The sequence below is a fragment of the Prionailurus bengalensis genome, chromosome A1 (assembly GCF_016509475.1).
Source record: "Prionailurus bengalensis isolate Pbe53 chromosome A1, Fcat_Pben_1.1_paternal_pri, whole genome shotgun sequence".
NCBI lineage: Eukaryota > Metazoa > Chordata > Mammalia > Carnivora > Felidae > Prionailurus > Prionailurus bengalensis.
In genome coordinates, this window is record NC_057343.1 from 190,996,074 (window position 1) to 191,014,556 (window position 18,483).

The 18,483-nt window shown below is 40.3% G+C and overlaps 1 pseudogene; it reads left to right on the top strand.

Annotated features, from left to right (window-relative positions):
- Positions 1 to 13,658: 13,658 nt before the first annotated feature.
- LOC122476243 lies at positions 13,659 to 15,016 on the top strand (annotated as a pseudogene).
- The last annotated feature ends 3,467 nt before the right edge of the window (positions 15,017 to 18,483 follow it).

Sequence of the window (18,483 nt, forward strand, 5' to 3'; positions counted from 1 at the left end):
GGACACAAAACACTGGGCAGGGGTGGGAAAGAGTGTTAAACAGGGAGGTGTTTGTCAAGAGTACAAAGTTTGTTATGCAAGATTAATAAGTCCCAGAGATCTACTGCACACCACGGTGCCTATAGTTAACAATACTGTATACTTAAAATTTTGCAAAATGAGTAGATCTAAAGTTCAGTGTTCTTATCACTAAATAAGTAGGATGGGAAGAAACTCTTAGAGGTGGCAGACACATTTATGGCATTGATTTATGGTGATAGTTTCATGGGTGTATACCCATTTCCAAACTCACAAAGTTGTATACTAAATATGTGCAGCTTTTTGTATTTTGATGATTCCTCAATAAAAAGGTTTTCAGGGGCACTCAGGTGGCTCAGTTGGTTAAGCGTCCAACTCTTGATTTCGGCTCAGGTCATGATCTCAAAGTTGATAAGTTCGAGCCCCACACTGGGCTCTGCACTGAGCTGACAACACAGAGCATGTTTGGGATTCTCTCTCTCTGTCTCCCTCTGCCCCTCCCTTGCTTGCTCACACTCTCTCTTTCTCTCTCTCTCAAAACAAAATAAACAGAAAAAGGAGATTTAAAAAAAAAAAAACTAGCAATACAACAGTGAACAGGACAGTCAAAGAGACATCATTACATTTGTACCCTGTAGTGTGGGGCAGTTCATACAAGCCATCAAATACAGAATTATTTTGTAATGTCAAATGTGTTCTTTTCAGTTGACACTTGCATTCCCCCACCCATCTCACGCAGTACATCTAGCCCTCACCCAGGGGTAGGGGCATCCATGTATAATGATGGTTATATACAGCCAAATGCTTGCCTCATTGGCCTGCCCCTAAGACTGTAATTCTCCTCAAGGAGTCATTTCTCTGGGTTCAGACTGTGCAAATGTAAAAGTCCCCATTTAAATGCAAATAGTCCTGCAGCCATGATACATTACATCATTGTCATTCATTAACACCTTTCAAGTATAACAGCAACCAGGTCTAAGAAATCCTGGAGAGGGAGAGAATCTAAGAGAGTGCTTCCAGGAAGAACAAGGCTAGCTGGCCAGCCTCAGCAGGGGGATAAGAAGGGAGTTACCAAGAGACTGAAAAAAAAGTTAAGTAAGGACCAAAAAATCCACTTGGAATGGTTGAAGGACTCTTTTGAAGGAGCAACCAGGGGCAACAGGATAAATAGTAACAAAGTGAATGATGTCTGGTATTGGACTATGTAATTGATTACTCAGTATTTACATACATCTGAATCTCTTAATGGTTCACAGTCATTTTTGGAAGTAGGCAGGATATACCTTAATAACATTATGGAGAAAAATCTTCTTTACTGAGCAGGAGAAGCCATCCACCCAAATAATTTTAGTTGGATGAATAACTAAATTGAAAGCTTTGATGAGGGAGGAAGCCTTCAGGAGGCAATAGAAGACCACTCTGAAGCTAATTCCAGGGTTTTGTTTTGCTGAAGGGGGGTCTGTAAATTGAGGACATACACTGAGTAACTTGCATAATAAAGGAGTCTTCAAATACTATGTGGAGTAAGAGATGGGGAATGACAAGTTTGCTGGCAGAGGACAGAACAGGTATGAGATCTTCATTAGCTATCTATTACATGGTCTATGGTAGAAATCATCTTCCCTGTTTCTTCCTGAAATCCTCAGTAAAAAATGCATTTTTGTTTATGTGTCCTAGAACTGGGGGTTCACCAAAGACCCTAGAGAATAGAGAATAGCAGGAACACCAGCTTTCCTCAGGAAGTCTGCCACATCCGGATTCCAATTAAATTATCTAAAAAAAATTTTTTTAAGTTTATTTATTTTTGAGAGACAGAGACAGAGCACAAGCAGGGGAGGGAGAGAGAGAGAGAGAGAGAGAGAGAGAGAGAGAGAGATTCCAAAGAAAATTCCAAGTTCTGAGCTATCAGCACTGAACCCAACGCGGGGTCAATCCTGATGGCAAGTCCTGACCTGAGCTGAAGTTGGACGCCAAACTGACTGAGCCACCCAGGTGTTCCTTCAGTTACAATTATTTAAACACCTCGAGTTGCACAGGATCCAATGCATGGAGCCTTCTGCTTAAACAGGGTTATAGATTTGAGGATAGGATTTTTAAATAGCGGTGAAAAGGTCTGGGTATTCAAAATACAGTGCTTTTACTGGTACTACACCAGACATTGTTTTGTATTCAAAACCAGTTCCCTACTTTTTAAAAATGAAGATCCTAATTCTCAAAGCCAGGAGGACATAGAAAATTTCCCATTTTCAGGAGAGATGTGACTTTCACTGGACAAGACTAGAGAATTCCACCAAGGTCACTTTTCCCAACAATGACAAGAATCAAAGAACCTGGCTCTCCACTGAGAGACAGACATAATCCATGGAGCCTGGTAGCCACATTTGAGCATAGAGCTTCATGAAGCTTATCTCCTCAAAGTAAATTCTATTTTCTTCTCTATCAGAAGGCTGCTTAGACACCATTGGATGGCACCATTGCTTACATTTTAAAATTCCAGACAGTCAAGGCAAGTCACATTTCAAACCCAGCAACAGAAAGAATAGCAGAACATTCTCCAAAGAGCCTAGAACACATCATCCCACCAAGGTGTATTACCAAGACAGTTCAACTACAGAAGGTTCAAGGTAAGTAAAATATAATGTCTTAGAAAATAACCCAACTCATATAAAAGACACGATCTACAGATTCAATGAGCATTAGCAATCTCATTACAATTTCCATGTAATTTGACATCCTAAAGAACTCTACTCTTGGTTCGAGATGGATTACCAGCAATTGCCACTCACTTCTGTTTAGGGGCTAATGGGGGAAGGCATACTGTTTTGTGGCTTTTGCTTTCCGCAAACATGCTTAAGCCTTGGTTAGTCAATTACCCCCATGACTCCTATATCCATTTACAGTAATTTCTATTAAGAAAAGTTCCACCTCTTGCACTAATGGGAGCTTTGATGATCAACTCAAGGTCCCTAGCTACTATGTTTAGCTACTATTCCTGCTTGAACTTGCAAGACCTCTCTCTGAATTATAGAAAAATGGATCTTTGAGAAGTATAATGATTCTGATTACTCCTCCTCTAACACCCATCTCACTAGCAGACAGAAATCAGCATGGGTGACAGTCAGGAAATCAACACTAAAAACAATTGTTATAGTTGTCATTGTCTGGCATAACATACACAGGCATACATGTGGCACACACAATGGAATTTTATCCAACAGAAAAATCCTGTATTAATTATATGTTAATACTCTTTCACTAATTTAAATAACTCTTTCCATATTGCTTTCCCAGAGTAAAACCAGACATGTCCACTGCTAATTGTATTACAATGAAAGATTCCATTATCACAATGAATTATATGTGCCACCTTTTTTCAGTGGCACATTCCCAGCTCATGACAGCCAGCGGAGCCACAGGAGAGAAGGAAAAACCAAAAACATAAGTCATATATAAAATAGGAGGAAAAAGACAATAGAGAATTAAACCAAAGTTTGATGCAATGACTATGACTAGTGGTGGGGACCTGCCCCATTCAAGCCTGGCTTCTAAAAAACTGAAAAGAAAAAGCTCCAAAGCAGTGATTTTAAGCAGAGTCATCTCCTTAGTGCTCAAAGTGTGGTCCACAGGATAGCAGCAATGGCATCACCTGAGGGCTTGAAATGCAGAATCTCAGGCCCTACTTAGACCTTCTGAATCAGAGTCTGCATTTTCATAAACATGCAGGTGATATGCATGTTTGAGAAGTACTGCCATTGTCAACAGTCACCAATATAGGATCAAATGTCCCCACTCCAACTCCATGACACCACATGAGCCCATCAGTACTTAGATATCTTCTATAGATAAGGAAGGAGGGTAGAAAATACTGACTTGACTGACTATAGCTAGAATAAACTAGTATTATGTTTCCGAACATCAAGCAGAATGAAGTCTCAAAAATGAGACCAATTTAAGCTATCAAAAACTAAACTGACTTTTTTTGCACAGCTAATTGTTAAATCCACACCTTTACTATTACCAGCCTTCAAGCATCAGTTCACTTTTTTTTTTTAAATAGGTCGGTTATTTAGTTAAGTTCTTTGTAAAACAGTTCACATTTTGGTATCTTCCATGAAGGCCTTCCCGATAGGCCCACCAGGCTGCGTTATTCATTCAGTACACATCATTTTGCATTGTCAAGGTTTTTTTTTTTATTTATACAGCTTATGTCCCCAATTAGACTGTTACCTCCTTGAATTCATTAATACTTGAATCCACTAATGCAACCCTGTTTTTAGACCACTGTATAGGCTTAGAATTGCTTTCACCACAAGTAGCAATGCATACCTAATAGTTGCTTGCAAATTTCACAATTCAAGTCTCTTTCTGGAAGTTTCAGGACTGATACAGAGGCTTCACAATGTCACCTAGCACCCAGACACTCTCTACCTTTCTGCTCTTCAATCTTTACTTTTTACATTTGGGCTTCTTGCTTTAGCAATATGACTGCCTCAACTCCAAACATCATAGCTTCACACAACCACATTTAAGACAAGAAAAAAGCTAATCTCCTCGCCTATCTCATTTTACTCAGAAGCAAAATCCCTCCCAGAAGACTTCTTCTTACATCTCACTGGCCACAAGTTGGTCACATGGCCACCCCTAAATCTCTGGAGCAAATGGGGAATGCAATTACTAAACTAGGTTTAGACCCTGTACTCAGGGGAATGGTCCACATTCCCAGATCATATTGTAGCCTGAAAATTGGGGGGTGTATAAACTTAGGAAGAAATGAGGAACAGCTGCTATGTAAGCAGCCAATAGTGTCTGATGCAACCACTACGTTCAAGGCATCCTTCTAGTCACTGTTTAGAATACAAAAATGAGGATGCCTGGCTAGCTCAGTTGGTAGAGTATGTGACCCTTGATCTCAGGGTCATGAGTTCAAGCACCACATTGAGCATGGATCCTACTTAAAAAAATAAATAAAATAATAGAATACAAAAATGAATCAGGCAACTATAGGCCTAACTCAAAACATTGGTTGTTTATACTTCATAGACACTGAGTGCACTTAACAAGCACTGGGACCCATGCAAGGTTTGATCTCTGCCCTCCCAAAGTCCCCCCTTTCTCCATCCCCAAGCATATGCCTCAGAGTTAACCACTCTTCACAGTTTGATGTATACCTGTGTACAAATATTTTTATTAAATAATGCTTTTTATTTAATAAAATAAAAATAAAATTTTATTTAATAAAATTTAATGATATTTTCATTAAAATGTTATCATAGTCTTACCAAACACTTACTATATGCCAAGGTCTATTCTAGATGCTTGAAATAAAACAGTGAATGAGACACATTCTTCACAAGAGCATGCTTCTGTTCACATTAAAATCTGCTTTTCTCTCATGATCGTCTTAAAGGTCTACTTCTTTCTTTGTAATGGTTTTCTGTATCACATTCTATGCTTCTACCAAAACATATATAACTATTCCCTTTTTAACAGACATTATGGTTCTAATTTCCTACCATTGACGACATACAAGATCTTGATGAACTTTCTTTAAATGTCTGAACACAGACAGGAGTTTTTCTCTTGGATAGCTTCCTGAAGTAGCTTGCTATAACATACTTTTTTCCTTTGTATCCTCAACACTAGGCACAGTATTTTACACACAATGGGTATTTCAACAACATTTACTGAATGACCAGTCTCCGCATCATCCCCACCCAATCAAGAACCCCTTGAACTTTCGACATGACTTTTTTTTTTAACATTTCAATAAGAAACTGAATTCTTGCATTTATAGTACAGAAATAAAAAATTTAAACCCTAATTCTGTTTTGTAGATTTAAGCTATAATTCACTCTGGTTTATTAAAAGACCGCTTTTGGACTTTCCCAGCAACAACTTGGCATTTTTAATATGTTCTCATTATTAATAAAATTCTGTGTTTTAAGGAACACGTTTTCAAACTGGCTTTTGAAAGGGTCCCTAGAGAACTGCTGTGGATAGCTACTGACGTGAAGAAAACCCAACATTCACCATGTGAAATTATCATCTGCATATCCACAGGGCCCCTTCCCGGAGGCTGTCTGGGGACTAGAGCTCCACATTGCACTCGCACTGTGTGACAAACAGCAGGGAAGATGTCTTCTTCCACATCTCACCCATCTGATGTGGGTGCCAATAAGTGACAAATGAGCACAATTATTGCTTGTGTTGAATGGGATCGATGTGGGCTATCATCTATTAAAGTGTTTATTAAATGTGCACATTTCTTGTCATTTAATAACCAAGCAAACTATGTACTTGCGGATTGTGAACAGAACTTCAAAGGCATGCAGCACCAAATTTGGCACTCACCAACCAAATCTTAAAAGGGCATGTAAGGTAAGTCAGGGATGACTGTGAGGGAGCAAAAAATGTACTTCAGGGAATTTGTGATTTGTGAATTTGGAGGATGAGAGGAACATCTCCATATTTAAGAATGCAGAAACTAACAAGGACCATTTAGGCACAAAGAAGTTCATACATAAGGGGGAAAAATTGAACCTACGAGTAGCTTAGTGCAACACTTTTCAAAAACTTTTGACTGAGACCCACAATAAGAAATATATTTGGGGCGGCTGTGTGGCTCAGTCGGTTGAGCGTCCGACTTCAGCTCAGGTCATGGTCTTGCAGTTTGTGAGTTTGAGCCCCGCATCGGGCTCTGTGCTAACAAACAGCTCAGAGCCTAGAGCCTGCTTCAGATTCTGTATCTCTCTCTCTCTCTCTCTCTCTCTCTCTCTCTCTCTCCCCCTCCCCTCTTCATGCTCTGCCTCTGTCTGTCTCTCAAAAATAAATAAACGTTAAAAAATATTCTTTAAAAAAAAAGAAATATATTTTACATCATGGCAGGGCAGACACACCCATACATGCCACACACATGTAACTGAAATGAGAGTTTCACAAAGTAATACTCTTACTACATAACATTTTCCATTCTATTCCATTCTATTTCAGTTTCTGATGAGGTTTGTGACCCACTAAATTGATTTCAGAACTCACTGATTAGTGGTTTTTATCACTGATGGTCAGCAGGTATCCACTGCAATTTTTTTAAAATCATCTTTATGAAAGACAGGAAACTCAGGCACATGATCATCACATACTGACAGTTTTAGAGTCACCAATACCTGGGTTTTAATCCCAGCTCTATCACTAGTATATAACTTAGAAAAAGTGCTTAAATTTTATAAACTTTAGTCTCTCCATCTGTAAAATGGAGAAATAACAGTATTAATCATATAATGTACTCTTAAATGATAGCTACTATCACCAATATCAGGAGGGGGATGACCATGGGGATTTACTTGCCCAAAAGATGAAAAAATTCATCAACAGATGAATAGACAAACATAATAGAATATTATTCATCCATAAAAAAGGAATAAAGTACTGATACATGCTATAACATGGATGAACCTCCAAACCATCCTAACCAAAAAAGCCAGACACAAAAGTCACATACAAATTTTCCTTGCTATGAAATAGCCAAAATAAAGAAAACCATAGAAACAGAACACAGAATGGTGGTTGCTCGGGACTAAGAGGTGGGGAGAGAGAGAGAATATGTTTAATGGGTAAAAGGTTTTACTTTGGGGTGATGAAAATGTTTTGGAAATCAAATGGTGGTTGAACAACATTTTGAATATACTTAATACCACTGAACTGTTCATTTTATCTTTTTTAATTTTTAATTTTTTAATTTATATCCAAGTCAGTTAGCATATAGTGCATTAATGATTTCAGAGGTAGATTCCAGTGATTCATCCCCTATGTATAACACCCAGTGCTCATCCCAATAAGTGTCTTCCTTAATGCCCCTTCCCCATTTAGCCCATCCCCCCACCCACCTCCCCTCCAGCAACCCTCAGTTTTGAACTGTTCATTTTAAAATGGTTAATTTTCTGATATGTGACTTTCACCTCAATAAAATATTTTTCTTAAACAAGCAGGCATAGTACATAAAAAGAAACCCAATAATTATTAGTAAGTTTTATTATCTTACCAATCAGTTATTTTTAGCCCCTCAACAAAATATAAAATCACTATGACATCATTAATAGATGTTTATTGATATGATAATTAATGTTTGCTAGACTTTTATCTAAATTTTCCTTGTTACAACCCACATACATACTGTATAAGACTCTGAAAACTGAAGAGTTTGGGGAAGGAGCTTGGTCAGCTGCTTTCTGTCTTTCTAAATTGACATTTTCTATGGTGACCCCACTGACCAGCTTCACTCTTCCACCCTCAGGAAACTTTCTAGGGAGGTCAGGTTCTAAAGCCACAGACAAATGCATGCAGGTGGGAAGGGACTGTCTTGGCCTTGGTACTTAATACCTACAGGCCTCAACCACCTCATATATAAAATGGAGAAAATAACAGGCCCCCCCCCCCACAACCACTCCTGAGGTTGTAATGCACAAATGAGGTAATGCGGGTGAGAACTGCACTAAGAACACATGTTGGCCCCTTGCACATGTTCAATAATGGCAGCTACGTTCACTGTTATTTTTTTCTTTTTCAAGTGCAAGCTATATTGTGTGAAAAGAGATCTAGTGAATCCTGTGGTGAATTCTGTAAGGGATTTTAAGTGAATTCTTACATAAAATAATACGTCAGCAATTAGAGCAGTCCACAAGTGGTCCAAAGTGCTTTGCAAAACAGAGTTCCCATTTCATAGGCATGTGTTAAGTAAAAGCTGTGTTCATCTGTCAGGGATGCCACAGGATATTTGCTATCATCTGAACATAGGCAGTTAACACCTACCTCACAGGATTATTTTAAAGAATAAGAAAATCACAAAGGAAAAAGTCATGGCCCAGTGTGACATAGCGAGGTGTTCGGCGGGGAGGGGGGGGGGGTATTACTATTGTAATTACCTCTGACACCAAGTCATTATTAGAGAAGATTCTAGCCCAGAGTAGATCAACCAGAAGACTCCCTTCCAACTCTTGGTGGCACACTTTATAGGAAGACTCATTGTTGAGTGTATTTTCCTGTTTACTCAATAAGAATATCTGCCTCGTTAATATTTCAGAAAGAAATACAGTCCAGGGGTCCTAAGGGCTGAGATTTTTGAGGACTCATAAAAATGTTTACCCTGAGATATTCCTGGAAGCATTGTTTATAAAATGTTAAGACTGAGAAATAACTAAAACACACAAAGTTGGAGAACTGGATACAAACAATGGTGCGTGATTAAGAGCACAGGCTCTGGAGTCAGCCAGGCAAGTTTAAAGCTCCACTCAGCCTTTGGCAAGTTAACCTCCTCCCCCACCCCCCGCTCCCGCCTCATGCTTTCCTCTGATTCATACAGTAGTTGTGAGAATTAAAGTAAGTAAAGCGTTTAGCACAGTGCCTGACGCAAGCCTCCAGTGATGATGATGATGACAATGATGGTGATGATGGTGGTGATGATGCCATCACCACGACAAATAATGTTGTAGGTCTATCTTTTCCTGCTTCATAAATAAATTAATATATGTAGCTAAGTTTTTACACTGGGTCATGCAATAGAGAAATCATAATACCTTAATCCAGTGATGGGTTATTGTCTCCTTTATATCTTTCTTTAGTGTCTGCAGTTTTCTTTTACAGTGACTTTAGAATCTAATAAAAACAAAATCTTTTCTATTTTAGCAAAATAAAAAAGGAAGAAAGGAAAGAGAAGGTGGAGGAGGGAAGGAGGAAGGAAGGAAGAGAAGGAGGTGAAGATTTGCTCTATAGGGCTAATTCCAGTTTCCCCTACAGCTGAACTCAGTGCCTTCCCTGGACCATTATAACTGGTATTATTTGAAGACTTGAGAATTTTTCCCCCTGAAAAATGAAAAATTCTTTTGTAGTGCAAATGGTCTTTCTCTGGTATATTTGTCCTACAATTTGGAGATTGGAAGTTTCTTAAAGGCAGGGCAAACATGAGTGCCCATCCAGATAATGGTAATCTTTCTTCTTTTCTGAACCTAAATTTTGATCATTTTCAAGCATTCAAAAGTTGAAAGAATAGTATGAACACCTCTGTAGCCACCACTTAATTTCAGTACTGATTAGCATTTTGCCGTGTTTGCTTTCTTTTCTTTCTCTAACACACACAGATATACTTTTCTTTTTCTTTTATTTATTTACTTATTTGTGTGTGTATTTATTTATTGCTGAACCACTTAAGTGCTGACATCATCCCACTCTGCCCCTAAACACTTCACTTGAGTATAACTTGCTGATAAATAGGGCATTCCCCTAGATAACCACAATAGTTTTGGCTAACGGCAAGTAGGTTCTCATGCCAGTAAAGATTGCCATGTAGCTATTTATTCATTCCACAAATATTTATTGAGAACTTACTATCACCCAGTGAGCTAGAGTGATGAGCAAATAAATACGATCCTGCTCATAGAGAGACTGACATTTTAAAAAATCACACTGATCACTATACAGTATATAATAACAAATGTGGTGAGGGTCATAAAGTGCCCCAGGGTATTTACTTCAAACTCACCCTTGATTACCTACTACTGTTTTGATGATAACAATGGCCAGTACTAATTGCATTAATTAGGAGATTTCCAGTTGCAAGTGACAAAAACCCTACTGAAACTAGCTTAAGAGTAAAAAGGAAATTTATTGGCTCACTGTAAGCACACCCAGAAGCAGGAGATGAAATGATAACTCCCTTTGAATTTCCAGACCCCCACCTTCTTCCTCAGTATTGATTTAATCCTCAGGCAGCCTCTCTTCCATGTGGCCAAAGGAATGGCTACTGGCAATCCGGATATACAGGACCTATAAAATTCTAGATCCAGGAGTGTGAGCCTTTTCTCCCAGGGTCCCTGTACCAACTCCTAGAGAAGACCTGATTTGCCCAGTTTTGGTCATGTGCTCTTTCCGGACCAATCCCTGAGGCCAAAGGAATGGTGCGCTCCCATTGGTCAGGCCATGTCCTGCACCCACTCCTTGTTCTTGGGCTACATGCAGGATTGATGCCATCCATACTCTAAAGAAAGGTTCTTGTACCAAAATAAGAGGTATTGGATGGTCAAAGTCACCCAGCCACCCCCATGGCAGTGTCTGAAATTGTGCCTCTCCGCAGGTCCTGGAGGTCTTCAAAATACTGTGCAGTGCACACTCCAAGCCCAATACCAGCAGGTGGGGATAGGAAGCAAAGGCTTCCAGTTTCTAGCCTGATCTGTGTCTTAACAGGCCGAGTCCACCAGAGGTCAGGGCAGAGCGCAAAGCAGGAATCGTCCTGAGGCTGGCTCTTCAACGCTGCTCAAATCAGCAACTCACGCCAGAGATCCCGGGGAAGGAGCAGACTGCAGCAGCCAGAAAGAAAACTCAGGCTGGAGCAAAGCGGCCACGTTTCCTTAAGAACTGCCTTCCTAACATACAGGTCTAGACTTCAGAGCAGGGCAGACAGAATCAGGGAAGTGACTTTTAAAACACTGTATTTTGGAACTGCGCATGTTCTGCTAAAGAAACAGAAATGTCAGGGCCTCAGATTCATGGAGAGTGAGATACCAAATGTACCAACGTGGAATTGGCCACAAAAACTGGATTCTCTTCTCTGCCCCTACCTGCCTCTCTAGACTCACCTTCAATCACCCTTCTGCCTGCCTGTTCACAGTCAGCCACACTGATGGCCTTTCTGCAACTTAATCATGCCAAACTGATTCCCACCACAGAGCCTTTGGAAAATCCTTTTCCTAGATCTTCCCTATTGAACTCCTTCTTGGTCCAGTAGTCTCTTAGGAAATGTTAGTACCACATCTAAAATAGTGCCCCACCTAATAGCACTAACACATCACCCTGTTTATTCCTTTCATATCATTATCATCTCTCAACTTACCTGTTAATTTGTTCTTTTGTTTCTCCCACCCCACAAAAAAAGCACAACAGACTAAGGGACTTTATTTTGCAGTTTACCACAGCACCTAGAATAGTGCCTCCTCAGACCACGTGGGCTCGGAAACATAATGAACAAACAAATGAATGAGTCCCAGTTTCCCACACATAAAATGAGATGGATAGATTATATAATACTAACAATGGTAAAATACATTGAACATGTACTGCATGTTGGGCACAATGCTCAGGGCTGTGGGTAGCACTGTAGATAACTGCCTTTGTATTTTTTCAGCCCTGACAAGATATCAAATATTCTCAGGACCTCAAATATCTAAGATGTTTTTGATGCCCAAATTCCTCACTTAGCCATTTATTCCTTTGGTTTTGTTCAGAACCTTTCAAAATACTTTTTGTTACAGAAACATTTGTTGAAGTGAAATTTTACCTAGAAGTCCTATAGAAAAACCTGGGAGGGGGTGGGGGGGAAAGTATGTGTATTACACCATTAAAAACACCTCCAACAAATTTCAAGAACAGGAATCAAAGACTGTCATCTCGGACCACAGGTAATTGGGTTAGAAATTTACAATAGATGAGGAGACATTTCTCTTCGTAGAAGTATTCCAGCTAATAATTGAACAGATAATAGAGTATTTTGCTACCTGTCATGATATAATGGATCTAGGCAATAAGAATGGAAGCCAGTTAACATGACAAAGAGACCATCAGACGCCATGTACCTCCTGATAAGAGAACACAGCACCCATGAAGGAGTCTCACCAAAAAGATCACGTAAAATCTGATTAAACCTCAAGACTGAGCTACCAATATACAGGAAATACACAGGAACATGTTAATCTACACCACAGGAATACAATCAGCAAATCCAAACAGAAGGACACTAGAAAACTGAATTCCTCCAAAATAAATTATGAGAGAAAGAAGGAGATGTAGCAAAAACTGATTAAAAGACGCTTAAGAGACATACCAACCAATCACAATATGTGGACCTGTTTTGGATCCCGATTCAAGTGTACAATCTGAAAAACAAAAGATTTCAAAATATATGAGAAAAGTTTTAACACTGAATAGATGATATTGAGGAATCATCATTCTTATAATGGTATTTTAGTTATATTTTACAAACTGAAATATGAATAGAATGAAGAAAGTTAACAAAAAGAGACATTGAAAATCCCCACCCATTTGGGCATTTAAAAATACTCTTAGCCTAAAAAAATTATTACAGTTTTTTAAACTAGAAATGAAAAAGCCACTGAAGCATCATACCGTTTTCCAATTCTAATAATATCAATAAATATAATGTACATGAACAAAAAGCTATTGGGAGTTCTCAGCAATTCTTTTTTAAGACAAATAGATTTTTTAGACCAAAAAAATGAGAAAAAACACTGTGGATGATCACCAGCCAAGATTGGTCCGTTTCTTGCTGTGACCTCACAGCAACCATTATTATAGAATTCCAAGCACCTATATAAGCCCCTGGTTGGGCTGAGATTTGCTGTGCTTCTAGTTCAGGAAGCTGGTTTTCAATGACCTGAAGGACATTTGACTAAAGTTAGCTTGTTTTCTCCTTGGCATTGTGGGTTTTCGTATATTTTGTTTGTTACTTTTTTTCCCTCACTTTCCCATTTTCTTTATCTTTTCTCACTTTCTATTTTTCTGACTTTTCTTTTTTACTTTTACTTTTTTTCTTCTTTTTTCTTTCATTTTTAAAAGTTATTCTTTTTTCTCACATCTTTTTTTTCGCATTTTTTTAGTATTTGTTTTTAGTTCATTTTTAGTCTGCCATTGTGTTTTGATTCCATCATAAAGATCAGTTCATCAGGTGGTCTTTGGAAGTGATTTTTTTTTGAGGTGACCTGGCCAAGCTTCTCACCAGCTTATCCCGAGCTTAAATTCCCAAGCTTGCTTTCAAGCCCAGCTGTTAATCCAACATGTTACAGGGCTTCTCAGCCATCTCTGCTTAGGAGAACCATGTTGGCAACAACCAACTCTTCAAGACCATCAGCAAGTGTACCTTTGTCGTGGTGAACTTGGCCTGACACATCCTGACTAGGAAAAGGTAGCCATAAAGATCACTGATAAGATCATCAGAATTCCTCCACCCTCCAGAGACTATCCCGAAAAGTAAAAATCATGAAGGCTTTCAATCATCCCAACATAGTGAGATTATGTGAAGTGATGGAGACTAGGGACAAGCAGCCTTGTCATAGAGTATACTAGTGGAGATGAGTACCTAGTGGCTCATGAAAGTATGCAAGAAAAAGAGATCAAAGTCAAATTCTGCCAAACAGTGTTTGCTATACAGAAATAGCACCACAAGTTTATTGTCCATAGAGACTTAAAGAAAGAAAACTAGCTCTTGGATGCTGACATGAACATCAAGATTGTAGACTTTGGTTTCAGCAACTAATTCACCTTGTCAACAAGTTAGATAACTTTTGGAACAGTCCCCCTTTATGCTTTCCTGGAACTCTCCCAGGGTCCAAAGTATGAGGGACCTGCCATGGCTATGCGGAGCCTGGCAATCATTTTCTATACATTGGTCAGTGGATCCCTGCCTTTGATGGACAGAACTTTAAGGAGCTGCAGGAAGAAGTGAGCAGAATATACCATCTTCCTTTTGACTTGTGCATGGAATGTGAAAACCTGCTCAAGAAATTTCTCATTCTCAATGTCCTAGCAAGAGAAGCACTTTAAAGTAAATGACGAAGGATCCATGGATGAATATGGGTCATAAAGATGAGGAACTAAAGCCTTATGTAGAGTCAGTCTCTTGAGTACAAAGACCTCACAGACTGAGCTGATTGTGTCCATGGATTACTCCGTGAGAATATCCAGGACTCATTGACAGGCCAGAGGTACAAAGAAGTGATAACCAGCTATCTGCTTCTGGGATACCAGAGATCCAAGCTGCAGGTCTACACCCTCACCCTGAAGTCCCAGCCTTCAGCAGATCTGACCAACAGCAGCACTCCCTCCCCATCCTATGAGGTACAGCACTGGGTCTCTGCCAATCCCAAGCACTGAGTTTCAGTGAACCTGTCATTCCTATCTTTAGTTGCTGTATTAGTCAACTAGGATGACCATAGCAAAATGCCACAGACCGGGTGCCTTAAACAACAGAAATTTATTTTCTCACAGTTCTGAAGGCTCCAAGTTCAAGATCAAGGTGCTGTGAGGGTTGGTTTCTAAAGTGAGAGATATCTTCCTGGCCTCCTCTCTATGTCCACACATGGCCTTTCCTCTGCACCTGTGTAACTCTAGGGTCTCCTCTTCATATGAGGACACCAGTCATATTAAATTAGGGCCCCAGCCTTATGACCTAATGTAACTTTTATCACCTCTTTAAAGGCCTTATGTCTAAATAACATTGGGGGTTGAGCTTCGTTACATGCCTTGTGGGGGAAGGGAAGCCACACAATTCAAATCACAACAATTGTTCCTCTAGGAATACTCAGAGGAGCAAGGCAGATTTTGAGAGGATCAGGAGACAAGGCAGAACACAAGCAGCAAAACTATCATGCCTACCAGCCCCCTATCCTGCCTAGAGAGGAAGGAGACCACCCCTCACCCCTCAGCAAACAGCAATCTGTCTACCAGCACAAACGAGAGCAGGAATTCCCCACTTCGGGAAAGAGCCAGCCTTGGCCAGACCTCCATGCAGAACGGTAAAGATAACCTAATGATGCCAAGGCCCCAGCACCTCTGGAGCTTCTGTTTCCCCTGCAGTCTCCCTGGCCTTTTCTTGCCAATGCCGAGCATCCAAGACAGCCTGGGTGTAACTCAACCAGGCCTCTGGGCCTCACCCCATGTTGGGTTACTGTAAAGCGCTACAGCCCAGCACAGCCATCCAGTGTGTCCCTGTGGCCTCCCCTTCATCCCACTGCATCAACAGCAGTGCTAGAACCTCAGATAATACCAATTTCCCCCAGGTTGAATCCAAACTAAACTCCATACACAATGGGTGGCTCCAGCAGGCATGGAACTAGCAGATTTTGCCCCAGTGTGCCCCCAGCCTCTCCCTCTTGTAACAGCCACAGCCAGCAGTGGGCCACCAGAGGCTGCTTCAGCAGGTGCTCCTTCAAGGGTACATGGAGGCCTCTTTGTTTCTGATTTGCTGGAATGAACCTGAATGAACCTAAAAGCAAAAATCAAGTGGAGATGCTCAAACCTGGAGAGGTCAAGCCACACTCATTGCATTTTATGGGGAATATGACTGTCACAAGCTCCATAGAGCCCAACAAGATGATGCGAGAATTCAGCAAGGTGCCTGACACAAATAGCTGCCCGTACAAACTGAACAAGAAATGGTGCTGTGCATGTGCAGCACCCCAGGGCCAAGAAGACTTCCTGCGGTGGTAGGTGGAGGTGTGCAGACTCCCACGGTGGTCTCCCAACAGGGTTCATTTAAATGCATACCCAGCATCTCCATGCCCCACAAAAACAAAATAACCAAAGGAGTTAAGCTTTACAGGCTGCTAGATTTTTAGGGCAGTTTAAACTACTCTATATGATACTATAATGATGGATACATGTCACTACACATTTGTCCAGACTCACAGAATGTCCAACACCAAGAGGGAATCCTAATGTAAACTAAGGACCTTAGGTGAAATGATATGTCAATGTAGGTTTACCAGTTGTAACAAATGTACCACTCTGGTGGAAGATGTTAATAAGTGGAGGAGGCTGTGCAAGAGTAGGAGTAATATATGGGAAATCTCTGTACCTTCCTCTCAATTTTCCTGTGAACGTAAAATTGCTCTTATAAAAATCGCCTTAAAAAAAAAAAAAGCTGCCAGGAACCACCTGGGAGAGAAGAGGCAGGGCCAGCCAGCTCCATCTGCTAGCCTGCCACTCAGTCCCACCTCAAAGCCAAGACTGGACTGGTTTGCTTCCCTTGGGGGCACTTCTCCCTCCCCTATCCTTCTGTGTCTTTTCTTCAGGGTTTGTGAGAAAGCAGAAATGGTTCTGTTAAAATGAAGACAAAACAAAAAACAAAAAACAAGACCTCTTCCTCCTTTATCCTTCCTCCTCCTTTCTTTCCCTGCTACTCCCTCACCTCTTGTGTTTTCAACCTACACAGCAAGAGTTTGGTTACATACAGGATAATGGAAAACAGGGTTCTCACTGAAATAAGAAAGTTACAAATATGGAAAAGGGGAGGGGCACCTGGGCGGCTCAGTCAGTTAAGCGACTGACCTCTGCTCAGGTAATGATCCCACAGTTCATGGGTTCAAGCCCCACATCAGGCTCTGTGCTGACAGCTCAGAGCCTGGAGCCTGCTTCGGATTCGGTCTCCCTCTCTCTCTTTCTTCCCCTTCCCCACTCACACTCTGTCTCTCCTCTCTCAAAAAATAGGTAAATAAATGTTTTTAAAACTTAAAATTTTTTTTTTAATTTTTTTAAAAAAAGGGGAAAGCAGGGGCGCCTGGGTGGCGCAGTCGGTTAAGCGTCCGACTTCAGCCAGGTCACGATCTCATGGTCCGTGAGTTCGAGCCCCGCGTCAGGCTCTGGGCTGATGGCTCAGAGCCTGGAGCCTGCTTCCAATTCTGTGTCTCCCTCTCTCTCTGCCCCTCCCCCGTTCATGCTCTGTCTCTCTCTGTCCCAAAAATAAATAAACGTTGAAAAAAAAAATTTTTTAAAAAAGGGGAAAGCAGAAATAAGCCTTATGGTATTGGATTGGAATTGGAGGTATTAGTGTGAATTCAATGGTTTTAATATAGATACATATATGTATGTTTATGTCCATTCTGTTCACCAAGACTAGAAGCATAATATACCAATACTAGTACCCCTAGATCTTGGTTTCTGTAGATCACCCTCCATGTGAGTAAATCAAGTCTCTTAGGAGAAATGGCTGATTGCAGGGCTGGGTAGGAAAAATACAAGATAAACCTCCAACATCTTTTTGCTCCAGAAAGTAAGGAAGAACTCAAAGAATGATGCGGACATACCAAAAAGACACAGAAGTATCTGTAAAATAGAGCAATCGTTCTAAATGGGAAAATGCTAGAATCTTTCTTTTTAAAGAATGGAATGGATCCCACTAATACCACTTCTACTCACATTGTAAAGGTCTAAGCCAGTATGATAAGATAAAAACAAATGAGTTCTAAGAATTAGAAGAGAATATAAATCCATAGTTAATTGCATATTACATGATTATTTAAAAATAAAACTCAAAGGGCACCTGGGTGGCTCAGTCGTTTAAGTGACCAACTTCCACTCAGGTCATGATCTGTTGATTCGTGAACTGGAGCCCTGTGTCGGGCTCTGTGCTGACAGCTCAGAACCTGGACCATGCTTTGCATTCTGTGTCTCCTTCTCTCTCTGTCCCTTCCCTGCTCTCACTCTGTATTTCTCCCTTTCTCCAAAATACATAAACATTAAAAAAATTAATAAAAATAAATAAAACTCAAAATAATACTTTTAGATAAATTATTAGAAAAAAAAATTTTTTTAACGTTTATTTATTTTTGAGACAGAGAGAGAGACAGAGCATGAATGGGGGAGGGTCAGAGAGAGAGGGAGACACAGAATCTGAAACAGGCTCCAGGT